The sequence below is a fragment of the Cebus imitator genome, unplaced genomic scaffold (assembly GCF_001604975.1).
Source record: "Cebus imitator isolate Cc_AM_T3 unplaced genomic scaffold, Cebus_imitator-1.0 Scaffold87, whole genome shotgun sequence".
Taxonomy (NCBI): Eukaryota; Metazoa; Chordata; class Mammalia; order Primates; family Cebidae; genus Cebus; species Cebus imitator.
In genome coordinates, this window is record NW_016107402.1 from 1 (window position 1) to 15,658 (window position 15,658).

Sequence of the window (15,658 nt, forward strand, 5' to 3'; positions counted from 1 at the left end):
TCACCAAAGCCTGTTGGCTATTATTACTATTGTTATTATTATCATGATTTCTGGAGTCCAGCTTTTCAAGGCCCAGTCTCTAGCTGGGTCACTCACAGACCGTCGGAGGATGCATAGTCTAGGGATGTAGCTGGTGGGTAATCTGTTAGGGCTACTCTAGGGCCTGTCCAGGAGGTAGTGTGTTCTCTGTCACTGGAGGTGTTTAAGCAGGAACTGCAGGTTTGGCTGGATGATCCAGAAGCTTCCGTCTAGTTGGAGACTCTGGGAAGTATTACTGTGGGTGAGAGAGGATGGAGCTCAAGGTTCTGAGAAGGTGCTTTAGAAAAATGCTGGGGGGCCAGGCACAGTGGCTCATTCTTGTAATCACAGAACTTTGGGAGGCTGAAGCAGGTGGATCATCTGAGGTCAGGAGTTTGAGACTAGCCTGGCCAACATGGTGAAACGCCATCTCTACTCAAAGTTCAAAAATCAACCGGCGTGGTGGTGTGCATCAGCTACTCTACTAGAGAGGCTGAGGCAGGAGAATTGCTAAAACCCAGAGGGTGGAGGATACAGTGAGCTGAGATCGTGCCACTGCACTCCAGCTTGGGTGACAGAGTGAGACTCCGTCTCAAAATAAATAAATAAATAAATGAAAATGCTTGGGGCTGGCTCTGACTCCCTTTCCCAGCTTTAATTAGAGCCATCCCACTTGTATCTGTTTTATATTTTGAAAAGCCAGAGAGACTATTTTTGTGGGGGCGGAGAAAGGGGTCCTGCCACTGGGAACTATTTGAAAGCCTCATAATTTACTCTGCCTCATCTTTTTTTTTAACAGAAGGGGAAAACTGAGGCTCAGAGAGAGAAAGTTATTTACTGAGGTCCTGCAGCAAGTCAATTAAGAACTTTCCTGAATCTGGGACTCCTGATGCCTAGTCCGGTGCTGGCTTGATTCCAACCTCCTGGCTCTTTCTGTGGCTACCACCCCCAGCCTTGGATGGGTACGCTACCCTCAGCCCCTTCCTTGGTTGGCGACATTGGCTTTGGCTTCACTTGAGCTCAGCCCCCTGGAGTGGAATCTGCACAGGCTGCTCTCCCCTAGGCTGAAGCGTTAACCTCGGCCTCCCGTCTTGGACTCAGCTTATCTGGCCTCTCAGGAGCTACAGTGTCCCCATGGAGACGTGAGGAGCCTATGCCATCCACTAGGTTATATTCAGTCATTTATTCATCCAATGAACAAGTATTTGTTGAATTCCTACTATATGCAGGTTATAGTGCTAAGTCCTGGGAAGGTGGTGGTGTGTGATTTAAATAAGTCCCTGCCCGCATGTGTCTTACTTACAGCCTAGTAAGGACAGTGGACAAATAAACAATTGATTCCATTTGAATATTGGTTTAGTCGGGATAGGCCAATTGTTGTAACAAACAATCCTAAAATTTCAGGAGCTTAATATAACATGGGATTTCTGGGCAGGTGGGTTTCTTCATCTGCCCTCATCTAAGTGATTCGGGGACTTAGGCTCCTATCAGTGGCTCTGCCCTTCTGTAGGTCCTCAGAATCCTCTCCATTCAGCTGGAAGATGGGGACAATGAGTGAGCATGCAGGATCTTGTGGAAAGTCAGCGCCAGGACTGAAATGGCATCCATCACTTCTGCCCTTCTTCCATTGGCTGGAACTCAACAACATGGCCTTGCCAACTCCAAAGGGGGCTGGGAAATGTAGTCTAGCTGTGTGCCTGGAAGAGAGGGAGATATGGTTTCTTGAGCACACTGCAGTCCGTGCCACAAGTGTGATCCCTTGTAAGTTAGAGATAAGCTGGAAGTATTGTGGGGACACCTCAGAAAAGCTTTGTAGGGTCACCTCAGAAAAGCTTTGTAGGGTAGGCGATACGTGGAGAATGAATAGGAGTTGGCCAGGGGAAAGGGTGGAGAGAAGTGTTTCTTGCGTAGGGGAAGGCTGAGCATGGTGCGTTAGGAGAACTAGAAGAGAGATTCAATCTGGCTGGAGCTGAGCCTAGCGGCTGGGGAGGGCGGTGAGCCATGAGGCCAGCAGTGGGATCTAGGCTTGAATGATTGTGACACTCAGTGAGGACATGGGAGCCAGGAAAGGGGAACCACACAGTCAGATTGGCCAATGAGATAGATCTCTTTTGCTTCTGAGTAGAGGACGGACCAGAGGGGCAAGAGGTGGGAAGCTGCTGGAGTGTCCAGGTGGTGGGCGATGTGGCTGGATTGGGGAATGGCTGTGGTGTGGGTAGGAGGCACTGCTGTTTAGAAGGAAGCACAGGGAGGACCTGGTGGTCCATCAGATGAAGGGGTGATGCGGGAGTCTCAAGGACACAGCTGAGCTTATGTAGTTACAATTTGGCTGGTTCGACCCGAGTGGTTGGCCAAATCTGACGCACTACGTCTTTTGTATATAAAGTTTTATTGGAACACAGACATGGCCATTCCTTTATGCCTTGTCTGTAGCTGGTATTCTACTATGGCAGCACTTGGTTGTTGTGACAGAGACTGTATGGCCCTCAAAGCCTGAAATATTTATCATCCTGCCCTTTACAGATCAGTGTGTTGACTCTTGAGCTGAACAGTTTTTGACTTTAGTAAATTTATTAGAACCAGTTAAAATCGTATTATGGCCCAGGTTATCATTGCTTTCATTCATTCATCTATTTCCTGGCCCTCTTTGATGGTGCCTGCCTGGCCTGCCTGAGTCCAACTAACTGGTCTGGTTGCTGCGGGCAGCAGTTTTAGAGGCAGATGCCTGCTTCTGCAGCAGGACACAACGCCTGGGTGGGAATTGCAGCGCACCTGGCTGATGCTGTTGCTGGCCTGAGCCAAGCTGGTTTCTCAGGCTGGGCCATTTGGGTCTTCTGGGGTGATCGCGTTTCCATGAAGTGGTTCTCAGACGTGGTGTCATTTACTTCTAATGACAGTCCCTGGGGGTCAGCATTACCACACCTCCACTGCACAGACAGGAAACCAAGACCTGGAGAGATACTTGCTCAAGGCAAAAGGGCAGACGCAGACAGACCTCTTCTGGGTTTGAGAAGAAGATCCAGTAAAGGTGACTTGTGGTCTGAAGTCCTTCTCCCTGGAGACCCAGGGAGCAGGACAAGAGTGTCCACTGCGCCAGGACTCCAGGACCTCCCAGCCATCTGGCACCTCCTTTGTGTTGGTCCCAACCAGGGGTTACAGATGTGAGCCGGACAGTGTGGGAATGCAGCTTCGCAACAGTAATTAGTTTATTCCCAAGGTCAGCAGTCTAAATAGTAGAAAAATGTATTTCCCGTTCCAAGCCAAATATGCAAGTGGCAGCCAGTTGGCCAGGTGCCATCGATGGGATTTCACCCGTGCGTGTGCCTTGCCTTTGGCCACGAGTTTGGGTGGGAGAGCAGGAGAAGGATTGTCCCTTCACAGGACCAGTCCTGCCCTTGACTGGGGACCTACTGGGAAGGTTCCCACAGCCCAGCATCCTCCCAGGTAGTTCCAGGTTCCTGCTGCGACCACTGAAGGGTGATGGATGTGCCAAGAAGGGCAGCACCAAGGCTGGTTTTTCCCACTGGCACTCACTCCATGTGCCTGGCACAGCTCCTGGCACGTGGGTGATGACCAAGAGATTTGTGAATGCATGAATGAATGGGGTGGTGCCAGCTTTTGAAGTGGAAGGAACTGGATGTGTGGCAGAGGCCACATCAGTGGATGAGGGGGCAGAGCCATGGTTTCCTTTTTGGGGTTCACTGAGGACATCATCAGAAGCCACGGCCTTGGACCATTCCATTTGGTACTGAAATGACCAGCTGGCTGGGTCCACCTTAGGCAAAGTGCTCACTGAATAGATGGAGTTTTCTCAGGTATTTGGATGCTTCTTCTGTAATAGATATGTCTGTTGCCTTCCATCTTTTGTTGATTTATTCATTCATTCATTCATCCACTTTTTGCAGAGGTATTGCATGGTGGTTAGAAGTGAGGGAGGCAAGGAGGAAGATGCTTCATGCCTTTGCAAATGTCAGGCCCCCCATCAAAATCCCTTCTGATCACCCCTACATTGCTTGGCTACCTCTCCTCATCTTTTAAATGGTAGCTTAGAGGTTACTTCTATTAGAAGCCTCTGTGCCCACCCAGACTAGACCCCCCCAACATTTTCTGTGCTTTCCAGCCCCCTGTGTGGGCTCTAGCAGAGCCTCCATCACCCTGGTAGGTCCTTGTTTGCTTGTCTGGATGGTTGAGGGCAGGACCTGTCTGGTTCTTCACTGCGTCCCTGGGATCTGGCCTAAGGCAGGAGCTCAATACATCACTGTTATGTGAATAAATGAATGATGAATGAATGAATGACATATCTTACACTACCAATCCATAACTTCCATCCCACCCTTAAAACCCTTTCTAATAAAGAAGTGCCATCATTTCTTCATTACAGGAATAGACTACTCTCTTCATCTTGAATAAAGCTCACCAAACTCTTTTATAAAGGGCCTTCACCCTCCACTGGGCAGGAGAACACGTTTTAATTCTCTTCCTTCACGTTTTTTGCACAATGAGGGTGAGCAATTCACCTAGGCTCACACAGCCAGATCAGATTTTAGCTGGGGGCTCAGAGGATCCTGGGGATCGGTCCTTATGTGGGAGCCGACAATTCAGGAATCCTCAGCAAAGGAGTGGGTGGGTAGTCTGAATGCTGCCCCAGGGGACCCCTCCTGGGACTGTCCGACGTGGTGACAGAGTCCTACTCCTGCTTGCGCACCTACTGCCGCTGACTCCTGGGGCCACTTCCTGCTTGTGAGCAGAGCTGGACACGTGCGGCATGAGTCAAAGACATGACTCGGGCCCAAGCAAAGCTGTTCTGAAAAGTTTATGGGACCAGATGGGGCCCAGGGATTCGGGGTCCTTCCTCAGCCCTCTCATCTGCTGCTGGAGCAGGACGTCCTGTCCCTCTGTCAGGCAGGCTGCCCCTCTTTCTAGCCTTTTTGAGAATTCCACCTGAAATCCACAGAGACTTTCCTGTCTACACTGTGGCACTCAAACAGCATTCTCTTCTAGAATCTTCTCCTTGGCATCCACCCAGCCTTCTGTCCGGGCTTGAGAACCCACAGACTTCCTTTCCGGGATCCCTGGGCTCATCTACATCGGTTTGGTGAAAGCTCACCTACTGTTCCCACGTGTGAGACCCTCATCACGTCTTCCCCTGTGACCATTAAGATGAGGTGAATGCCAATTTGCTTCTTCCATTTCTTTTATTAACAAGATATATGATTCTCTTTGCACCTGAATGGGTCTTGGTGACTGAAATATAGGGTAACTGAAACCACCCTCAGTGATGTCTCCCTGCTGTCTCTCCTCCCTTCTTCCCCTTTCCCATCTCTGTCTGGGTTGAGACCACGTGGTGCTGAGGAATTGAGCTGCTGTAAATTACGGTCAGGGCTCTTGGGGGGCCTGGATCAGGCAGAAGCCAGCAGGGACCACAGGCGGTGCTTGCTGCCGTCCTCCCTCCCTCCCCTCCTGTCCGGTCTGGTAATGAAGGCTTTGCAAAGGAAGCAGCTGCCCAGAGCCAGACTGGGGGTTGAGGGGCAGACTCCTGAGTCCCCCTTTCCCATCTCTGTCTCCTGGGTGGTGGCAGCAGCAGCGAATCCAGGGTGTGTGGCTCTGAGCCAGGTGTGGGGCCTGGTCAGGTGGCTTGTCCAATGGCTTTGGAAGTCTTGGAGGCAGTTCTTGTACCCTGTCTGTCTCTGTCACTTGTCAACTGCAACAAGTGACACGTTTCCTTCAGACCCTCACCCTCAAACCCCTTCCCATTACCGGGGCGCCCCTCGCTTTCAGGCCGTGGGGAAGCACAGAGCTGAGCCGGTGTGGTCAGGGAGCAGCACAGATGCGGTCCCTGCTGTCTGGCATCTCCTGATCCGGGAGGAATTCGCCTGGAGAACAGAGCTCGGGCAGCTGGTGTGCTGTAACCGAGACGCAGCTGGTTGGCACGGGCTGGGGCCTTTGGATTGGGCCGCGGTGTTTGCAAGCTCCAAATCCTTGGCTCTCCTTGAACAACGAGGAATTCAGGACGCTGATCCCACTGAGGATGAAAAGGCCACGGGCTCCCAGACACCCCACCCTCTACTCCCTAGGGGGTGTTGGCTGAAGCTGCACGAGACTGGAGACACGGTGGCTGGGGCAGGGGCAGAGGTGGGGGACAGGGCTTCACCCCGTGCAGCCAGTGCTACCTGGGTCAGGGGTGGGGAGAATCGGGGCAGAAGAGGCTGACGCAGGAGGGACAGTCACTGCAGAGCGCCCACTGCCAGCCGGGCAGTACTTGCCAGAGGTCGCTCCTTTGGGATCTCACTGAATCCATACAGCCTTGAAGTAGGTTTGAGAAACTTTCTGTTGGGGAAACTGAGGCCAGAGGGGCTTCGGCTTGCCTGAAGGCTCCGGAGGGGCAGGGACCTGTCTGGTCTCTAGGCCAGGCTCACTGCTAAGATCGCCTTTAACACAGACATGTCAGGAATCCTGTCCTCCTCCTCCCCGCCTCCCCGGCATCTCTAAGGATTGTGACAAATTGAAAATCCTATTAGTGTTCAATTAATGGACTTTTCTTGTGGGGCAGCGGGCCGGAACGGCGGCCGAGGGCTGAGAGCATTCGCCGGCAGAGGGTGTGGGCAGGGAGCGGCGGTGGGCCTGTCTTTCCAGAGCCCCCCTCCTGCCTTTATTAACCAGCTCATCTCTCCGGCTGAGCGGCCTTTTATCTGGGAAGGGGCAAATGTGCTTTGAACCTTGGAATTAAATTCTGCTGGGGCCTGGGACAAAGGATGGGCCCCGGAGACAGCTGCCCCCTCCTTCATGGCCCCGACCTGGAAACATCTGAGAGCTGTGGGGCTGGGGGTGGTCGTCTCAGGTCTGTGACCCCGAGGGCAGGGGGCATGTGCCCAGCAGGGGTGGAGGGGTCTTTGCGCTTTTCCAGGCTGTGAGAAGGCACAGCAGGCCAGGAGCTGGCACAGAGGGGATTCTGGAGGCTTCTCTTCCTCCTCCCCCCAGCCGCACCCGTGTGTCCTCTCCAGAGCTTTGGGCACACGCTAGTCCTCATTTGGGAATGGAGTCCCACCTCTGGCCAGGCGCCATGTGAGCTCTGGGGCTACAGCTGTGAAACAGACAGCGGTCCTGTCTCTCGGAGTCTGCATTCTAGAGAATGGAGGTAGAAGGCAAGCCATCACGTATCTGGTTCTGAAGATGCTGTGAAGGAAAATAAAGCAGGCTGAGGAGACAGTGGTGGAGGTGGTCAGGGAAGGCCCCCAGGAGGAGGTGACATTTGTGGGGAGGCCTGAACGAAGTTTGAGGGAGCCGTGTGGACGTGGGAGTGGGCAGGAGTAGAGACTTGGGCAGAGAGAACAGCAAATGTGGACACGTCAAGAGCAGCGTGTAGCTGGGAGTCTGAGGAAGAGCAAGGAGGTCTGAGTGGCTGGAGTAAGGGAACAGGGCAGGGAGCAGGAGGGGGAGAGAAAGAGGAGGCGGGGAGGGGAGAGAAGACCGTGGCGGGGGCTTCCTTCCCTTCAAATCTTAGGTCGGGGTAGGAAGGAAGTTCCATCTTCATCTCCCATTTCATAGTTCAGAAAACAGGGCGAGGTGAGGACGGGAATCATTCGGAGTTACACAGTGAGGCAGTGGTAAGACGGGGACCAGAAACGGAGCTCTTAACCTCTAGTCCGGTGCTTCCCAGCCAGCAGTGGAATAAATGCAACAAAAGTTATAAGTATGATTTGTTGAACACTTACCTTATATAGGCAGGCTCTTTGTGAAGCCACATTTACATGTCTTGGGTCATATATTGCCTATTTTACCTATATCAACCTCTAGAGAACTATTGTGTACCCATGATACAGATGTGAAGCCGAGGCTTAGAGAAGCTGAGATGGCTGGCAAAGCTGTGACTGAGCCCAGCCTGCCCCGTTTCTGAGCATCTCCTGTATCACTCCAGGCTCCAGGGCCCGTGGGGAGCATGTAGCCCAGCCTTGCTGTGGCACAGGCCACATGATTCCCTATGGATGAGCATGTCTGTCCATTTCCAACACCGTACCGTGAACTTCTGGAGGACAGGAAGGGGGCTGCTCTCATCTCTGACCCCAGTGCCAGTCCCTTTGCTGGGTCTTGAAATCAAGCGTGGGGGCTCCGATGTGATCACCACCTCTCTGAGCACAGTGTTCGCTGTTCCTGCCTGTTGCCGTTCCTCCAGCATCTCCCTTCTGATGCTGCTTCTGACAGGTGCCGCCCCACCTTGGCTGCTAGGGTGGGAGCAGCCAGGGAAGGGTGAGAGACCAGAGCTGCAATGCCACTTCCTCCTCTGTGACCCCAGCCCGGGCCTGGCTCAGATTCTGTGTCCAGTGTTGGTTTGAATGAACGGATCGTGCATTGTATGAGTTTTTGGGAGGGGATTAGGGTCAGAGTGAGCAAGGAGAGAAACAGGTGGAGAAGACCAAAGAGGGAGCTCTGTCCCTGCTGAGGCTGAAGCTGTGAGGCCGAGAAGGAGGAATGCAGAGGAAAACCTAGATATGAGTAGAAAGGGATGGGCCAATACAGAGACCCCCAGAGAGGCAGGGGGACCGGGGAGGCAGGCACGAGGCCACTGCACGGAGGCCTCGTATTTCTGGCAGGGAGGACCTGCAAGCCAAGCTTGTCAGTAAGACCTAGGTGAGGATGGGAAACCTAGGTGGTCAGGAGGCACACGGAGGAGGCAGTGAGCTGGGCTTGTTTGTGGCAGGGGAGAGGATGTGACCGGGCAGAGGCTGAGGGGCGTGCTCGAGGGGAGAGGGCAGTGCAGGCAGCTGGGCTGGAAGGAGGGAGACGTCGAAGGTCAAGGAGCCAGGAGCTCGGATTTCAACATTTCCAGTTCCCTGCATCTCATCTCCCTGAGCTGTGAGGGCAGGGAGTGTGGCCCAAGGTCCTCTGGTCCCTTGGCAAAGATCTAATGCCAAGCTGAACATAGGTGCTGGTGATAGGAGCAGGCAATGCTGGGGACCACTGGACACCCTGATTTCTCGTCTGACCATGTGCCCTGATGGATGGCCTGGCCACTAGGGTCAGAGGGATTGTGTCTTTATCACCTGATGCTCCTGCCTCTCCTCTCTATTCCTGTTACAGCTCAGGTTCCAAACTCCTAATTTCTCACCTGTTACAAGCTTCCCTATCTACTTCCTGCATCCAGTAGCCTCCCACCAATCCAATCTCCAGTCTGTAGCTGAAAAGGTTTTCCTTTTTTTTTGAGACAGGGTCTCATTCTTGCCCAGGCCGGAATGCAGTGATGTGATTCTAGCTCACTGCGGCTTCAAACTCCTGGGTCAAGGAATCCTCTTGCCTCAGCCTCCCAAGGAGCTAGGACTACAGGGATGTGTCACCATGCCTGGCTGCGTTTTTTTTTTCCTTTTATTTTTAGAGATAGGGTCTTGCTGTGTCGCCCAGGCTGGTCTCGAGCTCCTGGTCTCAAGCTATCCTTCTGACTTGGCCTCCAAAGTGCTGGGATTACAGGTGTGAGCCAGCTCTCCTGATGCCAGAAGGGTTTTCTAAAGCACAATCTGACTGTGTCACCTCCTGGCCTAAAACCTTCTATAACTCCCTAGAACCCACGGGATGGGTACCTATGTGGCATGGCCCTGTCAACCTTTCCAACTCCAGTCTCACCCTTCCCCATCTCAAACCTTTGCTCTGGCCACAGGGAATCATGGTTCAGCTTTGTCTTAGATGCTATTCCTTTGACAGAAGTCCTTTCCTTATCTTGTCCACTGGGGAACTTCTATACTTCAAAGCAGAATTCCATTGTCCGTCATTCCAGGAAGGCTTCCCCACAACCCCCATGCTGTTCCCGCAGCCCCCATTCTCCCTAGGACCGCATATTTTTAGCAGTTTGCTCTGTAGTGGTTGGGGGACTCGTCCCCTCCCTTTTAGATAGAGTGCCCCAAATGGGCAGGGCCGTATGTGATTTACTTGTATATCTGCAAAGCCCAGTACAAGGCCTTGTGCAAACTCTTGCTCTTAGGTAATGTTTGAATGCATAAAGACTGGGGTCGTGGGAGCCTGGACCTCTGGGCCTAACTTGGGGGATGCGGGTCCTGGAGCTCCCAGGCTGGGCTCCGGGACGGGGCAAGGCAGGAACTCAGCCTTTTCCTGGGAGGTTATTTTGGTCATGGCAAATAAACCCCTTTGGAAAATGTGACCAGTTTCTGATCCCCGTGTCTTCACTCCTGACGCCCTCTTTTCAGCGTGTAACGAAGGCAGCAGCCTCTGTTAATAAAGAATAATTATGGGGCTGGATTAGAGAGATTATCGGGAACAGGTGGAGCCCCTCACCCCACCCGTTCTGCCCGCTGTCGGCGGCAAGGATGAGCTCACAGTTTCCCTCTCTCAGGGGAGGATGTGCCGCTGGGGGCCTCTCAGCCATGCTAATCCTCCTGGGAGGGGAGAGAATCCTCCTGCCAGTCACTTCCCACTGAGTTCCAGGTGGGATTCCAGGGGATCAGTGGAAAAGGGTATCCCCGCACTGTGGGGTCCCTGCTGCTACCTTCCCATCTGCTACTTAAGAAAGCAGGAAGACAGAGGATGAGACGGGCTGGAGGGGAAAGCCCCCATCAAGGTGGCTAGTCCAGGCTTTGTCCCTGGCCCCAGCCTGGGCAATGTGGACCACCACTCCTGTCTCTGGGTTGCAGTTTTCCTATGTAGGATAAGCAGCTGGACTGCATCAGCCTTTCCCAAGCTGGCCTCTGGAGAAATCACTTCCAGTTTTTTTTTGAGATGGAGTCTTGCTGGAGTTCAGTGGTGCAATCTCGGTTCACTGCAACCTCTGCCTCCTTGGTTCAAGCGATTCTCCTGCCTCAGCCTCTTGAATAGCTGGGACTACAGGCACGCACCACCACGCCCAGCTAATTTTTGTATTTTTAGTAGAGACAGGGTTTTACCGTGTTGCCCAGGATGGTCTCAATCTCTTGACCTTGTGATCTGCCCACCTCAGCCTCCCAAAGTGCTGGGATTACAGGTGTGAGCCACTGTGCCCTGCCCCAGTTTTTTAATATCTAAGGACTCTGGGAGAAAGTCCTGTGATCGCTTCTTGAAGATGAACTTGGAGAAACTGTGGCAAAAGGACGGAGGACTCGCCAGGGAATGAAACCCATTTGTCTCCAAGACTAAAACCTCAGCAAGAGTCATGATTACGGAACAGAATAAAATGTGGAATGAAAAAAAATACGTAGAAATGATGACTGGCATATAGTGGGCGGGAAAGGGGGAAAGAAGATATGAAGAAATGGAAATACGCACAGATTTCCTCATCTCCTATAGTCAGGGGCAAAAGATAGAATTTAAATATGAAATTAATAGAGATGTAATTAATTTTACGAAGGTAAACATTAAAAATACAAAATAATAAATTTGAGTCATAGATAGGAAGGGGATGGGAGAGGAAATAAGAAAGAATTCTACCAATCCTCCTAGGAATGGTTACATTCACAATGCAATACAAGAAGAAATTAACAACGAAACATATCAAACTTTGCCACTGCCTCTTGAATCAAGAAGGAAATCGAATCCAATTGCAGAAATCCAGAAAATGGAGATAACAATAGCAATCCATATCAGGATGATGGAATACTACTAAAGCAGAACTCAGAGAGAAATTCATAGCTTTAAGTGTTTTTATTAACAAATAATAAAGATAGAAAGTCCATACATTAATCCAAGAAGTTAGAAAAACAACAATAAAATAACACTAAACAAATAAATCACAAGGAAGAAATTATAAAAATAAAAGTCGATCCTCATGAGAGAAATCACGCAAATGCTGGGGCTAACAAAGGTTGTTTAAAAAGACAAATAACAGATAAAATCTTAGGTAATCTAATCCAGAAAAAAGTGGAAAAAGCACTATTTCCTAAAATAAAAAACAGTTATGGAGAAATAATGCCAGTTTCAGAGGAAATCAAAAGAATACGCAAATATATTTGAGAATTTGGATGAAATAGATAATTTTTAAAGAAAATACAACATATAAAAATACACCTAGAAAAGAGAGAAAATTGAGACAAACCAATAACCACAGAAGAAATAGGTAATTACTCCTAAAAAAAATCACAGAGGAATTTAACCACACATTTAAAGAACGATTTCAGTGATTTAAGTTATTATTTAAGTTGGCCCAGCGTTAATTTCTTTCATGTATACAGAGCTCTTGTAAATCGAAAGGCTGACAACTTGATGGAAAAATAGATGAAGCATAAGAACAGATCATTCACAGAAAAAGAAAACAATTCCTCTTAGAGAAGAATATGGAAAGATGATCAATCTTACTTAAAACAAAAAAACTGCATTTTTGTATGTATGTATGTATTTAGAGACAGGGTCTCCCTCCGTCGCCCAGCCTGGAGTGCAGTGGCGCAATCTCAGCTCTCTGTAACCTCCACCTCCCAGGTTCAAATGATTCTCCTGCCTCAGCCTCCTGAGTAGTTGGGACTACAGGTGCGCACCACCACACCTAGCTAATTTAAAAAATACTTTTAGCAGAGATGGGCTTTCACCATATTGGCCGGGTGGTCTCAAACTCCTGACCTCACGTGATCCACCTACTTCGGACTCCCAAAGTGCTGGGAGTTTACAGGTGTAAGCCACTGTGCCCGGCCTTGAAAACTGCATTTAAAATTACAATGTGATACATTTTTCTCCTATCATGTATAAGTTATGAAACTGAATAAATTGCCAAGTTAGTGAGTGTATGGGGAAGCAGGAATGTTCATTAAATGCTAGTAGAAATGTAAATTTTACTACCTCCATGGAGGGCAACTGAGAATAGCTTTGCCTTTGACATAGCCTTTGACGAAACACTCTTACTTCCAGGAGCTTTCTAGAAACAAATGCAGGTGCGTGAAATGATATTTCAGTGACAGATTGTTTGTAGTAGCAAGAGATAGAAAACAGCCTTACATCCACCAAGAGGAAGAGTTAATATCTGCATAACCTTTCAGCAGTGGAACATTATGCAGTCAGGAACAAAAAAGGAGATAGATCTTTATGTACCAAGATGGACAATTGCTAAGATATTTTGTTAGCTGGAAAAATGAAGTATAATACACTGTCACTTGTATAAAAAAGAACACATATATGTATTTGGCAGTATCTGCCTGGAATAGAGCTGTGTGCACCCAGAAAACTAGTGAGAGGGACCTTCTTTTGGGTGTTTCCTGGATGGCTGGGTACAGAGTGGCTGAATGGAAACTGCTGCTAACTGTATCCCACCTTACTCAAGGGTGTAGGTAAATGATGGTAGCAGTACACTATTTGGTAACATAGTGGAATGGCATCTCATGTCATCTCTTTTGCCAGTAATTTTAACCAGCGGATAAGTTAATATTGTTCCCATAGGTTAAATACTTATCCTTTTTTGTTATTTAAATTTATTTTTCTTATATTTTGTGTATATATAACATGTATTTATATTTATGCAAATCTGGCATATTTTTATACAGGCATACAATATAATTACATCAGGGTAAATTATGTAGCCATCACTGGTGACATGTATGTTTTATATTACAAACAACTCTGTTCTATACTTTTAGTTATTTAAAAATGTACAATTAAGTTGTTATTGACTACATGATTAGTTTTATGGTCATGAAAATTATAAGTAGAAATAAAATTAACTCATTTCTGACTCTTAAAAAAAAAAAGACACTGAGAAGTGTCTTTAATACCTCTTGAATTTTGTGCCATGTGTATGTGGTACCTTTTAAAATCCGGAACGGCCTGGCCAACATGGTGAAACCCTGTTTCTACTAAAAATACAAAAAATTAGCTGGGTGTAGTGGCGGGTGCCTGTAATCCCCGCTGCTCGGGAGGCTGGGAGAATCGCTTGAACCTGGGCGGCGGAGGCTGCAGTGAGCCGAGATGGTGTCACTGCACTCCAGCTCGGGTGACAGAGTGAGACTCTGTCTCAAAAAAAAACACCTGGAATAATTAAAACAACTTAAAGATGAGTAGGATTTGAGTGGGTAAAAGGTGCCAGGGTAATAAACATAGGCGAAGCTGTTCAAGCATAGTCGTATCAAGGAAGCATGAATTCAAATATTTTTTGTTGTTCTTGGCTCATTCATTTGGCAAAAGCGAAAATGACTCTTAATCTTCAGGGAAGAGTTCAGACGTCACCCTGACAACCATGGAAGCCCTGGACTAGCTGTGAGCAGGTGAGTGAGTGGCGACTCAATGAGGGGCTGAGGCTGGAGACAGGGGGCCAGGCGGATGACAGGCGGAGTGGTCATCCAGGCAACACTTAGGTGCTGGACGGTAGGCAAGGCAGTGGGGATGGGGAGAGAGTGCTTGAAAAGGTTTTGGATGGTGGAATTCACAGCCGTGGAGCTGAGTGGACAACGCGGGTGGAGGGGGGGAAGCTGGCCAGAGTGAGGCCCAGGTCTTTCCCATGGTGCCCTGGTGTGGGTTGAGGTCACCAACCTCTTGAGGGACTCTGGACCCAGGCCTGGGACCATTTGCTCAGGGAGCTGGTCACCGCCTCTGTGGCTGAACAGCTCTTCTGCCCCATCAGTGTTTCACCGCGTTCAGTCCACCTCTGCTCATGATGCAGATGGTGCTGAGTGAGTGAGTGACTTGCTAGAGTCCCCTCCACAGAGCTCAGCCAGCCTCTGCCAGGACAACTCTCTGCCTGCTCTAGGCCACATGTGTTGTCCTTTCTGTTTGTGACAGCTTGGGACTGGAGGCTACAGCAGGTGTCGCCCTGAGCTCAGATCAGATACCTGTGTGTCACCGTACATTATGAGGGCCCCAGGAGTCTCACGTCAAAATTCTACCAGTGGCCCCTTGAACTGGGCAGTCAGAGGTAGGGGTGGGCTCCTCTGAGGTCTCTGCCCCAGTGTCTGAAGGTTGACATCAACGTGTCGGCTGGGCTGGGCTTTGATCTGGAGGCTCTGGAGAGAATCCACCTCAAAGCTTATTCAGGTCATTGCCAAATTCAGTGCCTTGCAGCTGTAGGACTGAGGTTCCATTTTCTTGCTGGAGGTTGATGGGGGTCCCTCTCAGCTCCTGGGGCCACTTGCGTGGGACCCCATCTCTGCAATGGCAGGGGTGGCTCCCTGTGTCTGCTCCCATGGGGCTTCGCCTCTCCAATTTCTGCCCAGCAACTGGAGAAATTTGGCTTTGAAAGGGCTCATGTGGTTAGACTTGGCCCACTTCGATCATCTCCCTCTTGCCGTATGATGGAACATGACCGTGAGAGTGATATCTGATCATATGCCTGGGCTCCACCCACACTCAGAGGGGAGGAGGTTGCATAAGGGTCATTTGGGATCGTTCTTAGACCTCTGCCAACCACACATACTCACATGTATACACCCATGCATGTGTAATCAGAATGTATGTTTATTACACGAACTACATTCTAGATACTTCCATAGGACTAGTATCACTTGATCCCCTCAAGAATGTGTAGTTACTACCACTGTTACTATCTCTGCTTTACAGATGAAGAAATAAGGGCTCAGAGAAGTTAGATAATTTGCTCAGGGTGACCTAACCAGCAGGGGGTGGGACCTGAACTTGAACCCAGGTCTGTCTGATTGTGAAGCCTACATTCTATTTTTTTTTTTTTTTTTTTTTTTTTTGAGACAGAGTCTTGCTTTTGTTGCCCAGGCTGGAGTATAATGGTGTGATCTCCACT